This window comes from Peromyscus maniculatus, chromosome 10, assembly GCF_049852395.1.
Source record: "Peromyscus maniculatus bairdii isolate BWxNUB_F1_BW_parent chromosome 10, HU_Pman_BW_mat_3.1, whole genome shotgun sequence".
Taxonomy (NCBI): domain Eukaryota; kingdom Metazoa; phylum Chordata; class Mammalia; order Rodentia; family Cricetidae; genus Peromyscus; species Peromyscus maniculatus.
In genome coordinates this window covers 96,333,873-96,360,450 of record NC_134861.1, presented here as the reverse complement: position 1 = coordinate 96,360,450, position 26,578 = coordinate 96,333,873, and the positions used below count along the sequence as shown (strand labels likewise).

The window sequence follows — 26,578 nt, the reverse complement described above, 5'->3', positions numbered from 1 at the left end:
GACCTATATGGCAACATCAGAACCTAGTGATTCTACACCTGCAAGACCTAAACATATCATGACAGAAGAAACAGAAGAAATCAACCCTAAAAATGACATTAAGAAGATGATAGAGGCCCTTAAAGAAGAAATAAAACATTCCCTCAATGAGGAAATAAAAACTTTCCTTAAAGAGGAATTGAAAAACTACCTTAAAGAGGAAATAAAAACTTTCCTTAAAGAGGAAATAAAAAACTCCCTTAAAGAGGAAATAAAAACTTCCCTTAAAGAGGAAATGAAAAACTCCATTAAAGAGGAAATAAAAAACTCCCTTAAAGAAATGGAAGAAAAAACGAACAAAAAATGGGAAGAAATCAAAGAAAGCCAAGAAAAAGCAATTAAACAGATGAAAGAAACATTCCAAGATCTGAAAAATGAATTTGAGACAATAAAGAAAACACATGCTGAGGGAATACTGGAAATAGAAATCCTGACAAAACGAACAGGAACTACAGAAACAAGCATAACCAACCGATTGCAAGAGATGGAACAGAGAATCTCTGACACTGAAGACACGATAGAGAAAATAGATTCGTCAGTCAAAGAAAACAATAAAGACAAAAAAGTCCTAACACAAAACGTCCAGGAAATTTGGGACACCATGAAAAGACCAAACCTAAGAATAATAGGGATAGAAGAAGGAGAAGAATACCAACTCAAAGGCACAGAAAATATATTCAACAAAATCATAGAAGAAAACTTTCCTAACCTAAAGAAAGAAATACCTATGAAGATACAAGAAGCTTACAGAACACCGAATAGGCTGGATCCAAAAAAAAAGTCCCCTCGCCACATAATAATCAAAACACTAAACACACAGAATAAAGAAAAAATATTAAGAGCTGCAAAGGAAAAGGACCAAGTAACATATAAAGGCAAACCCATCAGAATAACACCAGACTACTCAATAGAGACTATGAAAGATAGAAGATCATGGACAAACCTCATGCAGACACTAAGAGACCATGGATGCCAACCCAGACTATTATACCCAGCAAAACTCTTAATCACCATAGGCGGAGTAAACAAAATATTCCAGGATAAAACCAGATTTAATCAATACCTGTCCACAAACCCAGCCCTACAGAAAGCACTAGAAGGGAAAATTCAACCCAAAGAAGCTAAACACATCCATGAAAAATCAAGCAATAGATAATCCTACACCAACATACACCACAGAAGGACAACACAACACAACCAAAAAAATAACAGGAATTAACAATCACTGGTCATTAATATCCATCAATATCAATGGTCTCAACTCACCTATAAAAAGACACAGACTAACAGAATGGATTAGAAAACAGGACCCATCCATATGCTGCATACAAGAAACACACCTTAACTCCAAAGACAGACACTACCTCCGAGTAAAGGGCTGGGAAAAGGTTTTCCAAGCAAATGGACCTAAGAAACAAGCTGGTGTAGCTATCCTAATATCTAATAAAATAGACTTCAAACTAAAATCAATCAAAAGAGACCAGGATGGACATTACATATTCATCACAGGAAAAATCCACCAAGATGAAGTCTCGATTCTAAACATTTATGCTCCAAATACAAAAGCACCCACATTCATAAAAGAAACACTACTAAAGTTTAAAACGCACATCAAACCCCACACATTAGTAGTGGGAGATTTTAACACACCACTCTCACCAAAAGATAGATCTACCAGACTGAAACTTAACAAAGAAATAAAGGACCTAACAGATGTTATGACTCAAATGGACCTAATAGATATATACAGAATATTCCATCCTAACACAAAAGAATATACCTTCTTCTCAGCACCCCATGGAACCTTCTCAAAAATTGACCACATGCTTGGACACAAAACAAATCTCAACAGATACAAAAAAATTGGAATAACCTCCTGTATTTTATCAGACCACCAAGCCTTAAAGTTAGAACTCAATAACAACAAAAATTATAGAAAACCCACAAACTCATGGAAACTGAATAATACCCACCTGAAACATCAATGGGTCAAGGAAGAAATAAAGACAGAAATTAAAGAGTTCCTAGAATTCAATGAAAATGAAAGTACAACATACCCAAACTTATGGGACACTATGAAAGCAGTGCTAAGAGGAAAATTCATAGCTCTAAATGCACACATAAAGAAGATGGAGCAATCCCATACCAATGAATTAACAGCACAACTGAAAGCTCTAGAACAAAAAGAAACAAACTCACCCAGGAGAAATAGACGCCAGGAAATAATCAAATTGAGGGCTGAAATCAACGAAATAGAAAACAAGAGAACAATACAAAAAATCAATGAAACAAAGAGTTGGTTCTTTGAAAAAATCAACAAGATAGACAAACCACTAGCCAAATTAACCAAAAGGCAAAGAGAGAACACCCAAATTCACAAAATCAGAAATGAAAAGGGAGACATAACAACAGACAATGAGGAAATCCAGAGAATCATCAGATCATACTTCAAAAACCTGTACTCCACAAAAATGGAAAACCAGGAAGAAATGGACAATTTTCTGGATAAATACCAAATACCAAAATTAAATCAAGACCAGATAAACCATTTAAATAGACCAATAACCCCTAAAGAAATAGAAACAGTCATCAAAAGTCTCCCAACTAAAAAAAGCCCAGGACCAGATGGTTTCAGTGCAGAATTCTACCTGACTTTCAAAGAAGAACTAATACCAATCCTCTTCAAAGTGTTCCACACAATAGAAACAGAAGGAACACTACCAAACTCTTTTTATGAGGCTACAATTACCCTGATACCCAAACCACACAAAGATGCAACAAAGAAAGAGAACTACAGACCAATCTCCCTCATGAACATTGATGCAAAAATACTCAACAAAATATTGGCAAACCGAATCCAAGAATACATCAAAACAATCATCCATCACGACCAAGTAGGATTCATCCCAGGGATGCAAGGATGGTTCAACATACGGAAATCAGTCAATGTAATACACCATATAAACAAACTGAAAGAAAAAAACCACATGATCATCTCCCTAGATGCTGAAAAAGCCTTTGACAAAATCCAACACCCCTTCATGATAAAGGTCTTAGAAAGAATAGGAATACAAGGAACATTTCTAAACATAATAAAAGCAATTTATAGCAAGCCAACAGCAAACATCAAATTAAATGGAGAGAAACTCAAAGCGATACCACTAAATTCAGGAACAAGACAAGGCTGTCCACTCTCCCCATATTTATTCAATATAGTACTAGAAGTTCTAGCTAGAGCAATAAGACAACAAAAGGAGATCAAAGGGATACAAATTGGCAAGGAAGAAGTCAAACTTTCACTATTTGCAGATGATATGATAGTATACATAAGTGACCCCAAAAACTCTACCAGGGAACTTCTACAGCTGATAAACTCCTTCAGTAAAGTGGCAGGATACAAGATCAACTCAAAAAAATCAATAGCCCTCCTATACACAAATGATAAAAGGGCTGAGAAAGAAGTCAGAGAAACATCACCCTTTACAATAGCCACAAATAATATAAAATACCTTGGGATAACACTAACTAAACAAGTGAAAGACCTTTTTGATAAGAACTTTAAATCTCTAAAGAAAGAAATTGAAGAAGATATCAGAAAATGGAAGGATCTCCCATGCTCATGGATAGGTAGGATTAACATAGTAAAAATGGCAATCTTACCAAAAGCAATCTACAGATTCAATGCAATCCCCATCAAAATCCCAACACAATTCTTCACAGACTTGGAAAGAAAAATACTCAACTTTATATGGAAAAACAAAAGACCCAGGATAGCTAAAAGAATCCTATACGATAAAGCAACCCTTGGAGGCATCACCATCCCGGACCTCAAACTCTACTATAGAGCTATAGTAATAAAAACAGCTTGGTACTGGTATAAAAACCGACATACGGACCAATGGAATCGAATTGAAGACCCTGACATTAATCCATGCACATATGAACACCTGGTTTTTGACAAAGGAGCCAAAACTATACAATGGAACAAAGAAAGTATCTTCAACAAATGGTGCTGGCATAACTGGATGTCAATATGTAAAAGATTACAAATAGATCCATATCTGTCACCATGCACAAAACTCAAGTCCAAGTGGATCAAAGACCTAAACATAAATCCAGTTACACTAAACTTAATAGAAAAGAAGATAGGAAGCACTCTTGAACGCATTGGCACTGGAGACCATTTCCTAAATAAAACACCGACAGCACAGACCCTGAGCACAACCATTAATAAATGGGACCTCTCAAAACTGAGAAGCTTTTGCAGGGCAAAAGACACAGTCAATAAGACAAAAAGACAGCCAACAGATTGGGAAAAGATCTTCACCAACCCCACATCTGACAGAGGATTGATCTCCACAATATATAAAGAACTCAAGAAACTAGACATCAAAGCACTGAACAGTCCAATTAAAAAATGGGCTAAAGAGCTAAACAGAGAATTCACAAAACAAGAACTACAAATGGCTGAAAGACATTTAAAGAAATGCTCAACATCCTTAATCATCAGAGAAATGCAAATCAAAACGACTCTGAGATACCACCTTACACCTGTTAGAATGGCTAAGATCAAAAACACCAATGACAACCAATGTTGGAGAGGATGTGGAGCAAAGGGAACACTCCTCCACTGTTGGTGGGAATGTAAACTTGTACAACCACTATGGAAATCAGTATGGCGGTTTCTCAGAAAATTAGGAATCGAACTACCTCAAGACCCAGCCATCCCACTCTTGGGCATATACCCAAAGAATGCTGATACATACCATAAAGATACATGCTCAGCTATGTTCATAGCAGCACTATTTGTAATAGCCAGAACCTGGAAACAACCTAGATGCCCATCAACGGAAGAATGGATGAAAAAAATGTGGTACATATACACAATGGAGTACTACTCAGCAGAGAAAAACAATGAAAGCATGAAATTTGCAGGCAAATGGATGGAACTAGAAAATATCATCCTGAGTGAGGTAACCCAAACCCAGAAAGACAGTCATGGTATGTACTCACTCATTGGTGGATTCTAGATATAAAATGAACAATCAGACCACAACCCATAGAACCATAGAGGCTATATATATATAGCATGGAGGTCCGTAGGACGACTGTGGCATATAATAAATTTCAGTTTTACTCAATTATTGAAAAAAAAATAGCCAAATGAATGGAAACACATGAACTATGAACCAAAGACTGAGGGGCTCCCAGCTGGATCAGGCCCTCTGAATAGGTGAGACAGTTGATTGGCTTGATCAGTTTGGGAGGCATTTAGGCAGTGGGACCAAGTCCTGTGCTCATTCCATGAGTTGGCTGTTTGAAACCAGGAACTTATGCAGGGACACTTGGCTCAGTCTGGGAGGAAGGGACTGGACCTCCCTGGACTGAGTCTACCAAGTCGATCACAGTCCTCGGGGGAGGACTTGTCCTGGAGGAGATGGGAATGGAGGGTGGGCTGGGGGTAAGGGGAGGGCGTGGGAGGGGGGAGAATAGGGGAACCCATGGCTGATATGTAGAACTGAATGGTATTGTAAAATAAAAAATATATATCACAAAAAAAAAAAAAAAAAGAAATGTCAAAAAAAAAAAAATTGTAATGTAGCTAACTGAAAAAAAAAAAAAAAAAAGAAATACTGTTTAAAAAAATTCTCCGATTCTTAGCCATCAGGAAATGAAAATTAAAACTTTTCTGAGATGCCATGCTACCCAGTCAGAATGGCTAAGATTAAGGAAACAAAAGGATTCAGGAAACCCTCATGCTCTGCTGGGAGTACAGATTGGTGCAGCCACTATGGAAATCAATGTGGCATTTTCTCAGGAAACCAGAAATAGATCCACTATGTGACCCTATTATACCATCCAGGCATACACCCAAAGAACTCTATTTCCTACCACAGAGATGCCTGCTCATCCATGTTCATCACTGCTCTGTCTATAATAGCTAGGATCTAGGAAAGTTGAGATGCTCATCAACTGATGAACGGATAATGAAAGCACGTGGTAAAACATTTATAATGGAATTCTGCTCAGCTGTAAAGAAAAATGAAATTTGCTGGGAAATGATTGAGCTAGAAAACATACTGGGTGAGATAACCCAGACCCGGAAGGATGAACACCACATGTTCTCACTTATGTGTGGATCTTAGCATCAAATCTTAAGATGTATGTGCTCAGTTAGGAGAACCCTCAGGGCACAGGAAATTAGAAAGGGACCATTGGTGGGAAGGAAAAGGGAGATCCTTTTTTTTTTTTGCTTGTTTGTTTTTTCAAGACAAGGTTTCTCTATGTAGCCCTGGCTGTCGTGGAACTCAACTTTGTAGACCAGGCTGGCCTCAAACTCCCTCCCGAGTGCTGGGATTAAAGACAGCACCACCACGACCCCCAGGACTTTAAGGGAGAGTGGAGAGTAGAACACAGGTGACATGAAGGAAGGAAGAGGAATAATGGCGAGGGAGTTTAAACTGGGAGAGAGAAGAAAGGGGCGAGCAGAGGAGGGCATTGGGGAAGGGACAACCAAGGATGTATGAAGAGACATACAGAAACCTACGCTCACACAAACTTCCATATACTTATATGGAATTTAATTGGAGCCAGTGCCAGGTGTGGGGTACCTTCCCCTAAGTTGCTGCCTAGTGGTGTCATGAGACTACCCCCCAAAACAATACGGCCATTGCCACTGCTCTTGGTTACCCACCAGAACTTCATGGTAAGACCACATTGCTGAAGACACCCCGCAATTGTCATGGGTACTGACCAGGAAGCTTTCTCCCTACTGGCTAGCTTTCATAGTCCTGGAAGGTACCGCACAGGCTGCTGGGAGGAAAAGAAAACCTCAGTGGTCTTCCTCAGCTATGAACCCGGTGAACTGCACTAATGACTGGTATGGAAATACATGCTCACAGGTACAACAGTAGGTAAATATGCTGTCATCTATTGGTTTCTGCTTGGATTTAAGGCCTGTGTAATGATACAGGAGGGAACTGCAAATCTGGCCAAGAATCCATGGTTGGGGGACTCACGGGTCACACGGGCAGATCTACTACTACATTTGTATGAAACAGGGTCACAATATGTAGCCTTGGATAGCCTGGTACTCACTATGCAGATCAGGCTGGTATAGAACTCAGAGATTAGCCTGCCTCTGCCTCTCAAGTGCTGAGATTAAAGATGTATGCCACCACATGCAGCAAACCAACCATTATTCTCCTACGTGGACATAGCATCAAGCTGCCCTATAGATCTGCATCTCTCTACTCATAGACAACACAGCTCTCAGTACCCCCATCAGTGAAGTTTCTTCGTGCAGTGGATGATGGCTAACCCAGAAATTCATAACTGGTCAAAGTACAGAGAAGAAGTTTTAGCAGAATGCTTACACACACATGGGCCATGTATATCTTCACACCCCCTCGCCAAGGATAGGGACCATCACAGAAGAAGGAACAACAACAACAACAACAACAAAACTGTAAGAGCCCGAAGTCACAGTGTCTTCTAGACATGACAGATCATGGCACTCGTAGACTCAGTGTCATCATGGTTGTCTGCACATACTGTGCAGGATCACCGAAAACATTGCAGCGTGGAGTAGAAAAGGGTACCCGAGCCCTCACCCCTAACTGAGGAGCTCTGGGCAATCAGTTTTCAAGGAGGGAGAGTTGGCGTTGAAGGGTGTGGCTGCTGGGACAGACCATACTCCAGTGAATGAGTCCCACACACAGGAGAACAGGGACAGACCATACTCCAGTGGATGAGTGCCACACACAGGAGAACAGGGCAGCACAGACTGAAGTTCATGGGATATCAACAGAATAAAAAGAGAACAGGAAGCTGGGCGCAGGAAGATGGGGATGGCCCTGGGAGGAACTGGGGTGCCCTAAATGTATCGTATGACATTCTCAAGGAGTAAAAATATTTTAGAAAGAAAATGGTTCTTCACTAACTCCCAAGTTGCATGATTAAAATAGTTAGCATATTTCAGAAGCCAAACATTACTATGAATTTTGAGGCTGCTACTCAAAGCTGTTTCAGAAAGGGGGAAAATATGCATAGGCTTATGATGGGAAAGAGGGGAGGAAATACCATTTTTCTAGTGTCAACTTTGTGCCAAGCATCATGTTAAGCCCTTTGAAAAGTGATGTTTCATGTAAACAGTATGATAAGCTTTCAAAGTAAACACTAATATCTCATCTTACAGATGAGAAACGGAGTTTGAAGCTATCAACCCAGGTTGTGTTAGCATCCTCAACAGAACTAAGAGGAGAAGGAGAAGGGTATTGGTATTGAGTGTGCAAGAAAGCAGCTGATCTTCATGTAAGAATACAATGCTTCAAAAAAGAAATGTAGGCCAGGTGGTGGTGGTGCATGCCTTTAATCCCAGCACTTGGGAGGCAGAGCCAGGCGGATCTCTGTGAGTTTGAGGCCAGCCTGGTCTACAGAGTGAGTTCCAGGACAGGCACCAAAGCTATACAGAGAAACCCTGTCTCCAAGGGGGGGGGGGGCTGGAGAAATGGCTCAGAGGTTAAGAGCACTGGCTGTTCTTCCAGAGGTCCTGAGTTCAGTTCCTGGCAACCACATGGTGGCTCACAACCATCTAGAATGAGATCTGGTGCCCTCTTCTGGCGGGCAGGGATACATGCAGATAAAACACTGCATACATAATAAATAAATCTTTAAAAATAATTTTTAAAAAAAGAAAAAAAGAAAGAAATGTAGGGGGCATATGCCCCAGCCACTGTGCCACGCCTGCTGGAGCCTGGGCATCGAAGGAGGGGGGAGCACAGTGCCTGTAATTATTAAGGGTCTCAAAAATCACTGTACAACAGAGGTTGCCTGATCCTCCTGCCTCTACCTCCCACGAGTTACAATTACAGGCATGAGCCACATACTGGCTTAAAATAAAATTCTTGGTGCGTTCTCTGAAAATGAGACTGGATTTTAGGAAAAGACATTTGTTCTACAATCTGGACAGGCGGCCTTGGTACTATCTGTGTGTCTAGGAATAACTTTCCGAGTAAATACCAGCAGCTCTTCCTTTCTCGGCCTATCTATTTGTAAACTGGCTGGACTTACAATAACTTGCTTCACTGTTGCTTTTTTTTCTTCAAGTATTTGTAAAGACAAAGGTGGGTTCCCAAATTACCTTAATAACTTATCACTACTTGATACAAATGGCCACACTACATGAACTCTGTAACCATTTTCAATTGCCTGCTGTGGTTACCTAACTGTTACAGTTTCTTCTCGAGATTAATCACTGGATAGAATCCTTTCTAGTTCTCCCAGCAATGCTGATAAGGCCTTTGATGTCCCTCTCCATGAAATTTAAATAAACTGCTAACTACCATGTTTCCATACTGGTGGACATTAGTTGTTACTTGTTCCTCCTCTCCCAAAAGGCTACAATGCGGCAGATGTCACGGTGCCTTTCACTCTCCCAGAGGAGCTGTAAGGTTGTCGGGGTCAAACTTCTTTTGGAGTCACTCCTCCAGGCAGGTCTAGAGTCTTAGGCAGGATCCCTACAATCTCCAACTCCACGTCCCTTTTCATCCTCCTCCCCCAACTTTGCCTACCACACCCCAGGCTTCCTTCCTTCCTCCCTCTCTCTCTCTCTACTCTCATTCACTTTCTTGAACACAGAAAATGATCAATAAAACTTTTGGAATCGTGTTGGTACTATCCTTGATACTACTTCTGTAGAGGTATCTGAAGAGTATACAATGACACTCCCACACGTATGGGATACTGACAAAAAAGCCCAAACTGTGTAGATCACAAGCAAGTCTACCCTAGTCAAAGGATGCTGAACTGGATGAGTGGAGAAAGTGAACCACATGTGTATTGGCATGCATGTATTAATCCACTGCTCTTTGCTTTTGCTTATGGAGGTCATGTGACCAGCTGCTTCAAGTCCTATCACCTTAACTTTGCCACAGTGAAGGACTGAACCTGGAATTGTGAATGCCCAAATAAACCCTTTTTCTCTTAAGTTGTTTTTCTTTCTCTCTCTCTTCCTCCCCCCCTCTCTCTCTTCCTCTCTCTTCCTCTCCCTCTCCCCCCCCCCTGTCTCTGAGATAGGGTTTCTCTGAGTAACAATTCTGGCTGTCCTGGAACTTGCTTTGTAGACCAGGCTGGCCTCAAATGCACAGAGATCTCTGCCTGCTGGGATTAAGGCACACACCACCACCACCTCTTGATTTAAATTGCTTTTGTTATAGTGTCTATCATAACAACAAAACAAACAGAAGAACTGAAACTGACTCCTAGCTCCTAAGGCAGGCAGTAAGTACCAGAAGATAAAGCACACACCACTGTCGCTACTAATGCCACAGATGCTTGTATGGCAGGAGGCACAAATGAAGAGATGCTAAGCAGAACAGATATTCTGCCCTAAAAGCTGCTATAGAGAAGAGCAGAACTGGGGTGGAGAATGCCAGAGAGGAACTGAGGGAGGATGTTGACATTTCATAGAGAGGCACATTAGAGAAGGCAACACTGAGGAAACATTCTAGCTAGTGGTTTAAACTTCATGCAGAGGGACATCGAGGAGTGGGAGAAGCAAGCCCTGACCAGCAGGTCAAGATGGTCCTAGAGGCTGGAGAGTGGAAGGCTGCGGGAGTCCTAACGGAAGAGAAAGTGGCCCCAGCCTGTGCGATTTGCAGCTGAGAGGCAGGAGCCTTTGGAAACCACAGAGGTAGGAGGGGCACGATGACTGTACGGCTAGGACGCGGGGTTTAATCTCACAGGAAGGGCAGACCTGATTCTGTCTACACGGTCTGTCTGCTGCGCTCACATGTGGTTTACACAGCTAGTGTCTATCCACTACATCAGATGTAAGGTGAGGTTAGAAGATAGGCCCGGTATAATCAGAATATCATTCTAATCACTGCAAAACGAAATTGTGCATGTGGTTCAGGTTAGCAGCTTTTTTTTTCTTATTTCTTTAGATTTTTGTTTGTTTGTTTGGTTGGTTGAGATAGGGCCTCATTATATAGCTCTGGCTATGGAACTCAGTATGTAGACCAGGCTGGCCCTGAAATCAGAGATATATCTGCCTGTGTCTGCCTTCCCAGTACTGGAATTAAAGGGGTTTACCACTAGACCCAGCAACTAGATTTATTTATTTTTATTTTATGTGTATGTCTGGGTGTTTTACCTGCATGTATATCTGTTCACTATGTGTGTGCCTGATTCCCACAGTGGCCCAAAGACCGAATTTGACCCCCTGGAACTGGAGTTATAGACAGTTGTGAGCTGCCATGTGGGTGCTAGGAATTGAATGAACCCAGGTCTTATAGAAGAGCAGCCAGTGCTCTTACCACTGAGCCATCTCTCCAGCATCCAGATTAGCATCTCTTATTCAAGGAATTACTTTTTTTTTTTTTTTTTGGTTTTTCGAGACAGGGTTTCTCTGTGTAGCTTTGCGCCTTTCCTGGAACTCACTTGGTATCCCAGGCTGGCCTCGAACTCACAGAGATCCACCTGCCTCTGCCTCCCGAGTGCTGGGATTAAAGGCGTGCGCCACCACCGCCCGTCTAAGGAATTACTTTTTTAAAGGAATCATTCCTTGATATACAGCCATTTACATAGTTAGATTCTGTCTGAACCCCTCTCCCCACAAAAATAGTCACATGAAGCTGAGCATAGTAGCCCAGGCATCTAACCATGCCACTTGGAGGCTGAGGTAGGAAGAATTCAAGGTCACTGAGTCTAAGGCCAGCCATGGCTAGTAGACCCCTTCCCACCCCCTCAAAGGAAAAAAAACACTGCATGTGGTGTGTGTCTCACAACCTCTATAACAGGATCTGATGGCCTCTTCTGACATGCAGGTATACCCAGAGCACTCATACATAAAATATAAATAAATTTAAAGAATTTTAAAAGAAAGGAAAAGAAAAGGTCCTCCTGAGCCAGGCTGTAGGGGGGCACACCTTTAATGCCAGTATTCAGAAGGCAGAGGCTAGTGGATCTCTGAGTTGGTCTACAGAGCAAGTTCCAGGAGAGCCAGGGCTACACAGAAAAATCTTGTCTCAAAAAAAAAAAAAAAAAAAAAAGAAAGAAAGAAAGAAAGAAAGAAAGAGAAAAGGTCTTCCTGACGTTTGTAGACTTTTTATATTAATTTCATTGCATCATCGTCATAATAAAAACAAGGAAAGTTTTAGTACAATGACTAGCTCATCCAGAGCACTTCCTAAGCTGTACTTTTGGTCAGGTTTGGTCTGGCTGGTTTGGTCATACCCAGCAGATTCCACTTTGATCTGGTCCCAGATCCCATGATCATGACCTGGTTTCCACGGGGACTACAGAGGCCTCCTGCACTACTCAGTTTCTGGCCATCTCTACTACCCTCCACCCCACTTTCCAGGAATAGCCATCTCTCGGTAACAGGCAATGTGTTGGGGTGACTCATGAATCACACTCCCCACCCCCATTTCCAGAATTCCACCCCACTCCCAACAGACTTGACCACTTGTAACTCCTCCATCTCTCCAAGGCCACATGGACCCACAAGCCGGGAAGGCCAGCAATGAAGCACAGACTTTGCAGCCAGCCCCCATCCAGAGGCTGTGCTATCACACCAGATCCCCAACCCAAGCACACACCCCCTGTCCTGCTTGCTGGCTCCCCTCTGCCGTGATTCGGTGCCCAGCTGAGGGACACTCTCAGGAAGCCCATCCCTGACCCCTGAAGCTAGTGACGTAATATGCTTTCCACAGGTCTCCGACAGCTCCAACTCTCTTCCCCGATAACTGTAAGAATTAACAATGCTCTTGGCAACAAGATAACAACTGCTTGATTTAAGTTCACGTTTCTTCTACAGCAAGTCCAGGAGGCTCGCCCAGAGGCTAGCTCCGGGAGACTTTCAGCTACTCAGGGCATCAGGAAGGAGCCCACTCAGCTCTGCTCTGCTCTGCTCTCTTCATCAGGCTTTTTCATTTTAAGGTGCGAAAGCCTGATGCTACAATCAGATATCTAACTCATCATCAAGGCAAAAAGGAAGAACACATGAGGAGTATGGGTGGGCTGTCCAAATCCTTCTCCTTCTGCCAGGAGAGGAAAATTCTTCCCCAAAGTCTACAGACCATCAATGTGGTGATGTATTGTGCCCCCTCCCAATACGTGTCCCCCAGTAAAACTTGCCTGGAGATCAGAGGAAGAAGCCAGCCACTATATAGAAGTCAGGCAATGGTAGCACGTGCCTTTAATCCTATCACTCGTCAGGCTGGGATCTGTGTGGTTCTCTGTGAGACCAAGGCCACACTGGGAACAGAGCCAGGTGTGGTGGCACACGCCTTAAATTCCAACATAGTTAACCATGGAGGTCTGTATAGACAGACAGGAAGTGACAGAGCTGGGCAGGAAGAGGAAGTGATACAACTGGACAGAGAGAGCAAATCAGATGGCAGAACAGCATGGCATATAGGCATGAGTAGACAGGAAGTAACCCTCTTTTGGAAACTGCAGAGTTGGTGAAGTGAGGTTGGCTGTGGCATTCCCTATTTCCCTGATCTCTCAGGTTTTCACCCCTATATCTGGCTCCATATTTTTTATTTAACAAGACAGTTTGGCAATTCATCTACACATCAAAAATCCGCATCTAGGAAATGGTCTTCTTCTAGCTTCCAGAGAGGCAGGTAAATCAAGACATGGAAAGGCAGATGATGACGGCCCCACCCTCTAAGGGAGGACAAATGGAGTTCTATACAAAATTGGGGTCCATGGCAACAAGAACAAATGGGCCTCGGTATAGGGAGAAGAATAATGGCATAGACCATATTTTAATTTGTTTCTTAGTACACACCAGTATCTGAGTTTAATTTATATAAAAAAATATTTCTTAACTCTCCCCAATGAAATGCAAACTCCAGTCCCAATTTTTACATATGTATCCCCAGAGGCTATGATTCTTGAATTAATGGCCAGCACATTCCTATGGTAGAGAGGCCCTATGGAGTGGAAGTATAGTAAGGAGAGTCTCCCAGCAAGTATGCACCACCTTTTGACATGGTGACAGAGCATTGTCATTATAAATTCTGTGTCAAGCCGGGCGGTGGTGGCCCACGCCTTTAATCCCAGCACTCAGGAGGCAGAGGCAGGCGTCTACAAAGCGAGTTCCAGGAAAGGTGCAAAGCTACACAGAGAAACCCTGTCTCAAGAAACCAATAAATAAATAAATTCTGTGTCAAGAACAGCTCAATCTATTTATGGGCGGGGAGCCAAGATGTTTTAATTAAGCCTATGATTTTGTATTAAGCCACATTCATGACTATTCTGGTTCAGGAGTTGCATGTGCCTGGCTGAATATGCTCCTCTGGCAATTACGACTTCAAATCTCAGAGGCTTGGCCAAATAGATGCTTAGTTCATACTTCGGGTCTGCTGCATATTTGTGTGCCATTCTAAGGAGGAGGGGAGGGAAATTTGATACACATTGAGAAACTCCAGCTACTGAGAAGTATAATTTCTTTTTTTTTTTTTTTCATTTTTTGGTAGTTCTTTGAGAACTCTGTACAATGTGTTCTGATCATCTTCACCCCTTCCACGGTTCCTCCAGAACTGCCCTCCTTCCCTACCCACCCAGCTTTGTGTCCTTTTTTTTTCCTTCTAATTTTAAATCAATCAAGTCCAGTTTATGATGCTCATATATTCTTGGATGTGTAGCCTTCCACAGAAACAGTCACTTACAAGGGGTAATACTCTTAGAGAAAACTGACGGTCCCTCTCCTGGCAGCTATCAATAACCAATAGCTCCTCAGCTGGGGCGGGCCTTTGTGTCCCCTCCCTTCTCCGTGCTGAGATTGTGTCTGCCACAAGCACTGTGAGTTCACTGTACAACTCTGCTGTATCCAGAAGACAGTTTGCTTACAGTTATCACCACCTCTGGATCTACAGTCTCTCTGCGGCCTTCTGCAAAGACTCCTGCCTTAGGAGGAGGACAGTGACACAGATGTCCCACTCAGGGCTGGGAATTCAGCAGTCTCCTCTAAACCTTGACCAGTTGTGGGTCTCTGTATTAATCACTATCAGCTGCAGTGTCTCGAACGAGGGCCGAGAGATGCACTAACTTTCAGGTGCAATGTAAGTCAAGGCTTGGGGGGTCCGTTTAATACTATGTGCGTTTAACAGGAAAGTAGTTTAGGTTTTTTCCTTAGGGTCTATGACCTGTGTAGCCACAGACTTTTGGTCCAATAACAGTACTAGGAATGGATTTCATCTTATGCATTGGGCCTTAAATTCAATCAGAACGTTTGTTGCTCCCATCAGGTTCCTGCCACTATTATATCAGTGGGCACTCAGAAGGCTGCACATTTGAGATCAGTGTTATCTAAATATCTCAGGCCAGCCAAGCAGCCAGGGCTAGAGGGCGAAACGCTGTTGTTGTTTTTTTGTTTTGTTTCTTAAAAGATGCAGGGCTGAAGTCTGCAGAGCAAGGGCAGAAGTGAAATGTCCAATTCTGTAACCAGGGCTCAAGAGGAAGATACTAGAGGTTACAATTTGGCCAAGGTGCAAACGCAGTCTAGGCCAAATATTGACCAGACCATCAGAAGTACACATTTGGATCTTACAAGTGATGTCCAGTTCCATGGCAGTGAGACTCTGGAGGAAGCATCTGAACACTGTGAAGTGGCCATGTCTGACTGCAGATCACACACTGTCACTGTAGAAGCCCTCCCATTAGAAGTAGAAACTTAAGGAAAGGACTTAAGTACTCAATCAAAGAAATTTGAAATTGCAGTCAATTGGGTGGGGAGAAGAAATTTCATGTCTCATAACACCCCCAGGGAACAAGTCAGAGCAAAAACATACACAGCAATTTCTGCATGATGGCCGATCTTGTCGTCAACTTGACTAATCTGTAATTAACTAAAACCAAAGCAGAGCGAGGGCACCTATGTGGATTTTTCCTGGTTGGATTATTCTTAGTGGAAGACCCACCCCTAAATCCAGATCATTAGAGGTTGGAAGATCCGCCCCAAATCTGGGCCACACCTTCTGGAGGCAGCCCTCATGGGAGGGCACTTTTAGAACCCACTTCTTCAGGATTCCAATGTACACTGAAAACTAGCAGCTCTCTGGGGCCTCAGAACCAGAAGACGACTGCAGAGACAACCAAATACAACCTAAACAACTCCTGGTTAAAACAAACAAACAAACAAAAAGCCAAGCCTGGAGCTGGTGGTGCACATCTTTAATCCCAGCACTCAGGAGGCAGAGCCAGGAAGATCTCTGTGAGTTCGAGGCCAGCCTGGTCTACAGAGTGAGATCCAGGACAGGCACCAAAGCTACACAGAGAAACTCTGTCTCGGGAGAAAAAACAAAACAAAACAAATACAACAACAACAAAAGCAAACAAGCAAAAACAACTCCTGGATCCTTAGCCATTCTATCAGGGGACAGCCGTTGCTGGGCTACTCAGACCACAGCCTGTAAGCCACTCTAAGAAGTTCCATCAGCTCTGTCCCTTCAGAGAACCCTGGCTAGTACAACACACTTGCAGTGAAGAGAAATCACAAGTTTTTGTGATCATGGGGTTTGACACACCACAAAAAAAAAGTGAAAATTTGATTTTTTTCCTTTTGAGAAGATGCAATAATTTAATTCCTACACAATCTTTTGCTAAGTGAAAATGTACAAGAAAGAAAATGTACAGAACTGAAGCATGAGCCTAATTAGTCTTAACAATAAAAACCTGGAGTCAGATATTAAGATCAGAAAGAAGCACAGCAGTCAGCCACCAGAGACTTCTTACCTCTACGAAATCTCAGAGCAAAGGGGCAGGATCCCGTCTCTACGAACCCTCAGACTGAATGGCGGAGATCCCGTCTCTACCCGCCTTATATTCCAGTCTCCACCTCCCTAGTGCTGGGATCAAAGGCGTGATCTTCCCAAGTGCTGGGATCAAAGGCGTGATCTTCCCAAGTGTTGGGATCAAAGGCGTGAGCACCGCCTGGCTGCGCTGCCCCACCTGCTCTATGGTTAATGAATGGCTGGCTCCGCCCTCTGATCTCCAGGCAAGCTTTATTTGTCAGATCACAGAACATCATAGAACACAGAACAGAAAAGTTTAACTTAAAGTGTAATTTTCAGAAATGGGAAATCAAAGCCGGGCAGTGGTGGCACACGCCTTTAATACCAGCACTCTGGGAGGCAGAGGCAGGTGGATCTCTGAGTTCGAGGCCAGCCTGGGCTACAGAGCAAGTTTTTAAAAAAAAAGAAAGAAATGGGAAATCAAGAGCATAGCCTTGGTTTGTGATCCCCAGATAATGAATTTTTCATTCTTTTTCTTTTTTTTTTTTTTTTTTTTTTTTTTTTTTTTTTTTTTTTTGGTTTTTCTTTCGAGACAGGGTTTCTCTGTGTAGCTTTGTGCCTTTCCTGGATCTCACTTTGGAGACCAGGCTGGCCCCGAACTCACAGAGATCCGCCTGGCTCTGCCTCCTGAGTGCTGGGATTAAAGGCGTGTGCCACCACCGCCCGGCGAATTTTTCATTCTTGAGGGATAATTTTAATGCTCTCCTTAATTAATTCCCTGCCGTGTCCCACACCCTTTATCGCCTAGTCCTAGAAGGGATTAATCATAGGTGTAAGCAGCAGTTGGGACTGAATCCAATTTGGAAGTAGAATCCCAACTGTGTGTGGGGTAGGAGTATATACACATATATTTTAAATATTTTATCTATTTCTTTTCCAAGTCAGGGTTTTTCTGAGTAGCCCTGGATCTCTTGGCACTTGGTCCATAGACCAGGCCTTCAACTCAGAGATCCACCTGGCTCTGCCTCCTGGGTGCTGGGATTAAAGGCATGTACCAGCATGCATGACCCTAAAATATTTCATCTATTTTCAATGTGTGTATTAGTACTTTTTTTTTTTTTTTTTTTTCAGAGCTGAGGACCAAACCCAGGGCCTTGAGCTTGCTAGGCAAGCGCTCTACCACTGAGCTAAATCTCCAACCCCGTGTATTAGTGCTTTTCATTTGCTGTGATAAAACACCATGATCAAGCCAACTTATAGGGGGAAAAAAGCGGGGAGGGGTTGGTATTTGGACTTATAAATTCCAGAGAACTAGGAGTCCACCACAGCAGCAGGGGAGTTGTCAGTGGGCAGCAGACATGGCAGCAGCAATAGCTGTGAGCTCACGGCTCCAACCTTGAGCAGGACGCCGAGAGGGGCCTTGACGTGCGGTGTCTCTGAAGCCTGACGTAGCTGTGAGCCACTACGTGCGTCCTCTGAGAGAGCAGTGAGTGCTCTTCACGGAGGAGCCACTGCTCTCGTGCCTGGGTTTACTTATTTACTGTTAAAAAGAAGAAAGAGGGCCGGAGAGATGTCTCCGTGGGTGAAAAGCTATTGCCACCAAGCCTGGCACCCTGGGCTTGGTCCCTTAGACCCACACTTTGGAAGGAGAGAACCGGCCCCACAAGTTGTCCTCTGACCTCCACATGTACATCTACATGCCCATAAAAAGAGTGGACAAACAATGTGATCAAGGGCCAACAACCCCTTTCAGGGGTAAAAACAGCACACACAGACTAAAAGTAGCATTTATAATGTTCTGCTCCCAGTACCCACACATTTAGTGGCTTAATGCTCAACTCCCTAGTAGAGAAAGCACTCGTGTGTCACTCCCTCATTGTAGAGACAGCTCTCAGGGCTGTGGCATGTTGTCTAAGCGGAGTTACCAAGTGCCTGTGATACAGGTTGCCCTCAAGAATGTATGTCTGGAACATCCTTGGAGAGCACAACTTGTGTCTATTTCTGCAGCAAAGGGAAGCATGTTTACTATCAAGACAGTAACTCCCCTGGAGTACAGAGCAGCTGCACTGCCAATTATATAACATGGGATTCCCTGGGCTCCGGCTTCCCTCCTGGCACACAGCTCCCTGAGTTTGTAGGCAAACCCTGGTGTAAATTGGAGCTTGGAGTAAGGAAATAAAATACTGGCACTCCAGCTACTGCTACGATGAGTGACAAAGTCATTCCATTCCCCTGTCACCTTGCATTCCTGGAGACCCGAGCAGCTGAATTGGCTGGCCTGGAAGAAGGATAGCATCGCATCTTCACATTCCTTGACCAGAAGTTAATGGCTTTGCCTAGAGCCTAACAAGTGGCAGGAGCAACATTGAAGACTGTAAGCCCACACACCCGGCTCAGAGCCGTGGTGCTAAGTCTCTGCTCTATTCAGTGGTGCGAACCTGGTTCCAGAAATAGAAGCCCCAACAGCTCCTGGTTACAAATGCAAATTCCGCACCAGCCTCCCAGATGCCCCAGAATCAGAGACTCTGGCACTAACGGGATCATCTGTGGCTACGAAGCCTTCCAAGAGACTCTGATAATCACTGAATCAACATACACATCCAACGTGTCTACAAGGCTAAAGGAAACAGTGAGAGGATGAGGGATTTACTCAGGCATATATTCTTGAAAGGCACACCGGAGCTTTCATAAGCTCAATAATGGCTGTTCTGAACTAAAGGAGCCAGCTTGTAAGGTGTATATGTGGGCAGGCTTGAAGACAACGTCCTTGTTTTTGGAACTGGGTCTCTTACTTGGCACATAGGCTAGTCTGGGTAGGCAGGAGGCCTGTCTCTATCTCCCTTGTCCCAGAAAAGTGACCTAATCAACTGCAGTACTATAAACCCAGCCCTTTTTGTTTGATTTAGTATTTGTGTGTGTTTTGTAAGACAGAATCTCACTATGTAGACTGGGTTGACCTTGAACTCACAGAGATCAGCTTGCCTCTGTCTTCTAAGTGCTGGGATTAAAGGTCTGAATCATTATGCCTAGCAGTATTTTAAGAATAGGCTACCCTTGAACTTGACTTAGTTTTTGAGATTTCTATTTATAAATATGAGTGTTTGCTTTGCATGCATGCGTCTGTGCACTCATGTGCCATGTGCACACATTGTCCACAGAGGCCAGAAGAGAGTTTTAGATTGCCTGAGACTGGGTAGCTACAGAGCTATTGTGAGCAATGATGTGGGTGCTGGGAATTAACCTGGGTCCTCTGGGAGAGCAGCCAGTGCTCCTAACCATTGAGCCATCTCTCCAGCTCCTCTCCTTGAACTTGTGATTCTCCTTTCTCTGCCTTCTGAACAGCTGGGGTTACAGACTTTTACTACAGGCCCAGCTAAGTTAAGATCCTTGGTGCAGGTAAATACAATTTGTTAACTAGGTCTGCGTAGCATTTTCCTTTAGAGGTACAAATATATATCTGGAACACTAGATGAAAATGTTTACTTTTTCACTCCCATAGTGATGAGAAAGAATTACTTAGCCAAGGAGAAAGGCTTTTTTTTTTTTAGCTGAGGATCGAACCCAGGGCCTTGCGCTTGCTAGGCAAGTGCTCTACCACTGAGCTAAATCCCCAACCCGAGGAAGACTATTTTTATATTTTAGAGTCAAGCTGTAATTCTTGAAAAACAGGAAACCACATATCCACATAGCCGACGTAGTGTACCATACTAGAAACTGCACCAGGCTTTGAGTCACAGAGTCAAGCCATTCAACTTCAGCTCAGTTTCCTGATCGTGAAAGGGAAAATGAACTCCAGCTTCCGAGTTACAATTAGGTGTGCATGGCATGTCATGGATATCAACACAGACGTGCTGTCGGAGATGTCTCTGCTTGCTCTTCTGCAGATCAAGGCTTACCACGGTGTATGCTCAGATCACTGTCTGGCACACGGAAGAAGTATCAGGACCGAACAAGAGATTTCGTAACGTTATTTCCTTCAGGCTCCACTTGTCACAAAACTCAGTAGGAAAAAGTCATTCTCATAAGAAACACTTAGTCATGTTTAAAATGGGCCAGATAATTTAAGAGCGTCAGCTGACTTTCCTCCCCTGGAGAATAGTACTAAAGGAGAGCTGTCCTGAGGCAGGAGAGAGGAACTCATTAGCAGCCATGATGGCCTTGTCACTTTGTATCAACTCTGGGAGAGCTCACTGTAAACACCAGAAGTTAAGGGGCTGGAGGGGCCGAGGCTGCAGGCATAGCTCAGTTAGTTGGTAGAATGCTTGCCTAGCAGACACCAGGTCCATGGTTCAATTCCCAGGAATATACACAGTGCGTGGCCAGCTGCAGAAAACCCTATCTCAAAAATAAATAAATAGGTTGGAGATGCAGCTTAGCAGGTAAGGTCCTCACCTGCCTTCAAAGCCCAAGCACTCATGTGAAAAGCCAAGTATGGACTCACTCGGGGCCTGTAATCCTAGCACTGTGAGAGGTAAAGACAAGAGGTTGCTGGATCTTGTTGGGTGCCAGCCAAGCTCCAGACTCAGTGTTAGACCCTGTTCTTGAGGGAATAAGCACAGGACACTTGACATCCTCCTCTAGATGATGAACACACACAGGTGCTCACACCCACACACATATATGCATCTCTCTCTCTCATACATACACACACACACACACACACACACACACACACACACACACACACGGGAATGACAGTTAATCATTAACAGAATATCTGTACCTATTAAGAACCACACATTTCATATTTATTTCCATGTTGTGGTAGAATGTTCATAAATAGGTCACATTTATATAATTAATTTTAATACAATCCAAGATTCAAGTGCTCAGTCCCCTTTAATCCCAGCATTCAGGAGGCAGATGCAGGTGGATCTCTGAGTTCCAGGCCAGCCTGGTCTACAACGAGTTTCAAGACAGCCAGAGCTGTTATACAAAGGAACCTGTCTCAAAGAACCAATATACGTGTGTGTGTGTGTGTGTGTGTGTGTGTGTGTGTGTGTGTGTGTGTGTTGGGGATGCCCGTGGAGGCCTGGAGGGGTATCAGAAACCTTGCAGCTGGAGTTATATGGCTATTGGGAACTAAACCCAGGTCCTCTGGAAGAAGAGCAAGTGCTCTTAACTACTGAGCCATCTCTCCAGCTCAGCTTTGGCTTTTAAAAAGTGAAAATACAGGGCTATTTCAGGACTTGGATTTTAACATTCAACTAACTCCATGAGAGTTTATGCAAATTTGACGAAAGAGCTGAGCAAAGAACTCTTTCCACTTGTTTTTCAAAAAATAATAAAAACAAGTGTCTTTTCAGAAGCTCGGATTTTAAACCGGCTGTGTGGTGGTGCACGCCGACAATCCTGGCACTTCCAAAGGCGAGGCAGAAGGATCCTGAGTTCCAGGCTGGTTTCAGCTACACAGAAAGAATCTGTCAGCCGGGCGGTGGTGGCGCACGCCTTTAATCCCAGCACTCAGGAGGCAGAGCCAGGCGGATCTTTGTGAGTTCGAGGCCAGCCTGGTCTACAAAGCGAGTTCCAGGAAAGGCGCAAAGCTACGCAGAGAAACCCTATCTCGAAAAACCGAAAAAAAAAAAAAAAAAAAAAGAATCTGTCTTGATGGGACTGGAGAGATGGCTCAATGGTTAAGAGCACTTGCTGCTCTTGCATGGCCCAGGTTCAGTTCCAAGCCCCTACATGCGGGGCTTACAGTTTAACTCCAGTCCCAGGAGCTCTGACACTATCTTCTGGCTTCTGTGGGTACCACATGCACATTGGTACACTAAGGTACTTGCAGGCAAACACGAACACATATAAAACAAAGAGAAACTCCTAAAAAAAAAAAAAAAAAAGACTTGTCTGCAATCAACAACAGAGGCAGACATTGTGGCTCATGTTTATAATCCCACTCTTGGGACGCTGAGGCAATACAATGTTAACAAGTTTGAGACCACTCTGGGCTATGTACCAAGTTCTAGGTCAGCCTGGACTGCAGATCAAGACCCTGTCTCAAAACAAAACCAACAAAACACAAGGGACAATTTTCTTCTCGTTTTTTCCGACACTGACCAAACATATGGATAAATATGTATTGGTATATGCTGGGTATGGTGGTGCAGGCCTTTGATCCCAGCACCTGTGAGGCAGAGGCAGGAGTATTTCCGTGAGTTTCCAGCCTGGTCTAAAGAGGGCGTTCCAGGATGGCCAGGACGACACAGAAAAACCCTGTCTGGGGAAAAAAATAAAAATTGGTGTCTAACAAAAATGCAACTCATAAGTGTGTCTATCTTTTTAGGATTTACTTGTTTTTATTTTATGTGCATTGGTGTTTTTGCTTACATGCCTGTGTGAGTGTGTTGATTGCCCTGGAACTGGAGTTGCAGCTAGTTTTGGGCTGCCGTGTGGTCCTGGGAATTGAACCGGGGTCCTCTGGAAGAGCAGCCAGTGCTCTTAACCGCTAACTCATCTTAAATCAGGAGTGCTGACTAGGTGAGTGGCACATGGCATGTGCTTGCACCCCCAGCAGATGCTGAGGCAGGAGAACAAAAACTACCTAAGCTACACAGTGAGATTCTTTGAAAAATCAAAAACAAAACGAAAACTAGAAGGATGAAAAGGAGGCAGAGGATAAAGAACAGGAGGAACATCACCGCCGCCACCACCACCTGTTAGCTCAATCAGCTCTTTACAAAATTCAGTTAAACCGAGTAGGAAACAGAAGACACAGCGGTTCGGATACCGTCTGATTACCCCATAACGGAACACTGACTTCTGGGGGTGGGGGGAGCTTGCTCTGCATACGGTGAGGAAAGCCATATTTAAAACAGTCTGGACTTTATTTTGCTATATTGTCTAACCTTTGGATGATTTTTTGTATCCTAAGGGAAGACAACATGATTCATCAAAACTGTCTTTTTGCAAGGTGGAAGAGTTATGCAAATGACCGAAGACAAGGGCCCTATAGAATGCACTTTCTGCACTGAATGAATAAGACATATTAGCCCCAAAGTCCAGTTCTTTCTGCAGACAGCAAAGATACGCCCAGGATCAAACCTGCTAGTTCCACATCCCCAGTCAGCAAACTTGGGACATTTCAAAAACAAAAACAATCACTCCTGTCTGAAACTTGGTCTCCTCCAAGTCTCACTCTGACCCATCTCATCTCCAACCCTTCCTTTCCTCCGTTCCTGTTCTCCCCGGGCACACTGAATTCAAATGTGATTCCCTAGTTTTAATTAGAATTTATCTTCTCTCCCATTCTCCCCTGGATTGTTAGCTCTCCACTCTTCCCTTTCCTTTTATGCATTTTTATCTTCCCCACACAGTCAAGAAATCACCTTTAAATGAAGCAGGCGAGCCACCGAGATTTTTCAGTCTCTTGTGAATCTATTTCTAGAATACCCACTCACGGAATCCTTCCCACTAAAGATGAAAGGCAAGCTAAGGAGATACATTAGACAGAGGAAGCAAACACTTAAGCAGGGCCATATCTAGGTATTTGTAAGCCGCAGGGAAGAGCTTGAGTCTTTTCCCTTTGCAAGCCCCCTTCGAAGAGCACCAGCCTGATACTGCCTAGGTCTGAGGGAGGGATGCCGCCCACCCCCACCAACCACGCATTCTGCACGACCTTGCCCTGAATCCGGCGCAGAGCCCGCTCGCTCTAGGACTGCTCCTCAGTGATTCCATTGCAGAGAGCTCAGAATTCTCACTCTGCAACTGTCCCAGGCAGCAGCGCGTCTGCATCTCGGTTCATGGTTCCGCACTGAAGGTTTTCAATGTGCCAAGTTCCTCAGCGGCGGGTCATACCCCCCATGGCGCACCAACAGGATTAAAATTATCCCACCCTACCCTTCAAAAGAGTACAAAGCAAGGCAAATGGAACGCCGGCAGCCAGGGCTTTCCGCCAGCTCTGTCTGGTTCTCGGAAGATTCGGACACAGCCCCAACCTCCAAAGCCAAGGGTCTTAGGACGATTTGCATAACAGTATTAGTGAAGAAAACCCAAACCGCAAGACGCTGGAAGGCCCCTCGGGGCTTCGTTCATGGAAGTAGGGTTCCACACAGGAAGCGTATGATTCGTACTCCCCCTCGAACCGTCGTCCCCCTCTAACTCGCTAGCCGAGGGCTAGAGGCTCAGTCACCGCGGACCCGACCCGACACTGGAGAAAACAGTGGGGGGGTGGGGAGCAGCGTCCAAAGAAACCGGCCAATCCTCGGTCTCAAAACGCCGTCTCCCTCCGTCCGGAACAGCAGTTCTCAGAAGTGCCTCCAACTTTCCCTGCCTGGAGGATGCTGACCACCGCCCCACACCTCCTCTCCATCACAATTAGAGGGGATGGGTAGGTACCACTAATCTCCTGCCAGATGCTGGGGGAAGGAGGGTCGGAAGCGGAGGAGGAAAAACCTGGCTGTTCTCAAGAAACTTCTGGGACTCCTGTTACGCAACTCAGGGACCAGGCTCCAACAACGGGACGTTTTCCCGCAGGACGCGAGGCTTAAGGGAGCGAGGGTGGACGAGCGACCTCCCAGGTCCTCGTCCCCTGGGTTTCTCGAAGCTACCTGCCGCGGAACCGCAGACAGGGGCGGCGCGCGCCTGTCTCCTGCGCCCATTCTGCCGAAAGGCTCCCACCCAGAAAGTGGCAAAGCCGGCCTTGAGTTAGCGTGCGGGGCAGCCTGGCTGCCGAAAAGTTCGCGACTGCGGCCCCGGAGACCAGGAGGACCCCCCAGCCCCCCAGCCCGGGGCACTCAGGGGTCAGCTTACCTTCCAGCTCCTGGGTCCTCCAGTCCCGGCTGGGGCGTCCTCGTCACCTCCCTTGACCTGTTGAGACTCAGGGACGCGAGTTCGGCTCTAGAGCCGTGGGGACCCAAGGGTGCAGCCCGCACCGCGGTGCGTGCAGGCTGCGGGCCGAGTGCACCGGGCTCTGCCAGCTTCGGGCATCGGCCTCCCGGAACGCCCGGAGGCCCAGGCCACGCCCTCCGTGCCAAGCCACGCCCCTCGCTTCACCCCACCCCCCACCCGGCCCAGCTCCGCCCCGGCCCACACCCTCCGGCCCGCGCCACCCCAAAGGCGAGGAACATCGCGCTCCTCCTGCGGAGACGCGGGTGGGAGGATCGTGGGGGAGCTGCGGATCCGGAGAGGACGCGGCAGTGACCGCGCCGACCGCGTGGGTGACCCTGCCCCGGGCTGCTGCGGGGACACCAGAACCCTTTCGCTTGACAACCCGATTAAGCTCCGGGTCAAGTTGCGGCGGAAAGTGTCAAGGAGGCTTTTTTGCAAGCTCCTGTACAATTGAAAAGGATTCCATGTCCTTTAATGGCGATAATAACTAACATCTGGGGGAGCGATTTACAGCTGAAAAAGGCTTTTCACACACAGGCCCAGTTCATCTTCTCAGCAACCTTCCTAAGCAGATATATTGTTCCCATTTCCCAAATAATGAAACCGAAACTCTGAAAAATAAATACGGTGCTCAAAATCACCCGTCACAAAGTGACTTAGGAAAGCTGGGCTCAGGCTTTGAGCCTCAGGCTTTCTGCGCTCCGCTCGCTCAACCGCTGGGAATTGTAATGGATGTAGGGGACCTTGCAGTGCGGACCCACAGGAAGAAGCGTTCAGTTCCGTAAGAGTCCTACTCTGAGCAAGCTAATCAGCTGTCCCCAATCCGGAACCTCACCTTCTTTTCCTGAAAGAGCCAGAAAAAACTGTAAGAAATGTCCTAAGGCACGCCCACGAGTGTTCTCTTTTTTACAGAGTCCCACTAGATAGCTCTGGCTGCCCGGAAATTCACTATGTGCCACTACGCC

At 44.9% G+C, this 26,578-nt stretch overlaps 1 protein-coding gene across 3 annotated transcripts in view; it reads right to left on the bottom strand.

Annotated features, from left to right (window-relative positions):
* The window catches only part of Aff1 (ALF transcription elongation factor 1), a 169,231-nt gene extending 143,558 nt beyond the window's left edge, over positions 1-25,673 (bottom strand). For all 3 annotated transcript variants that reach the window (XM_042257744.2, XM_042257745.2, XM_042257747.2), the window contains exon 1: positions 25,536-25,673. The gene's annotated coding sequence lies outside the window, so the exon portion shown is untranslated. The remainder of the gene's footprint in view (positions 1-25,535) is intronic.
* Between the last annotated feature and the right edge of the window lie 905 nt (positions 25,674-26,578).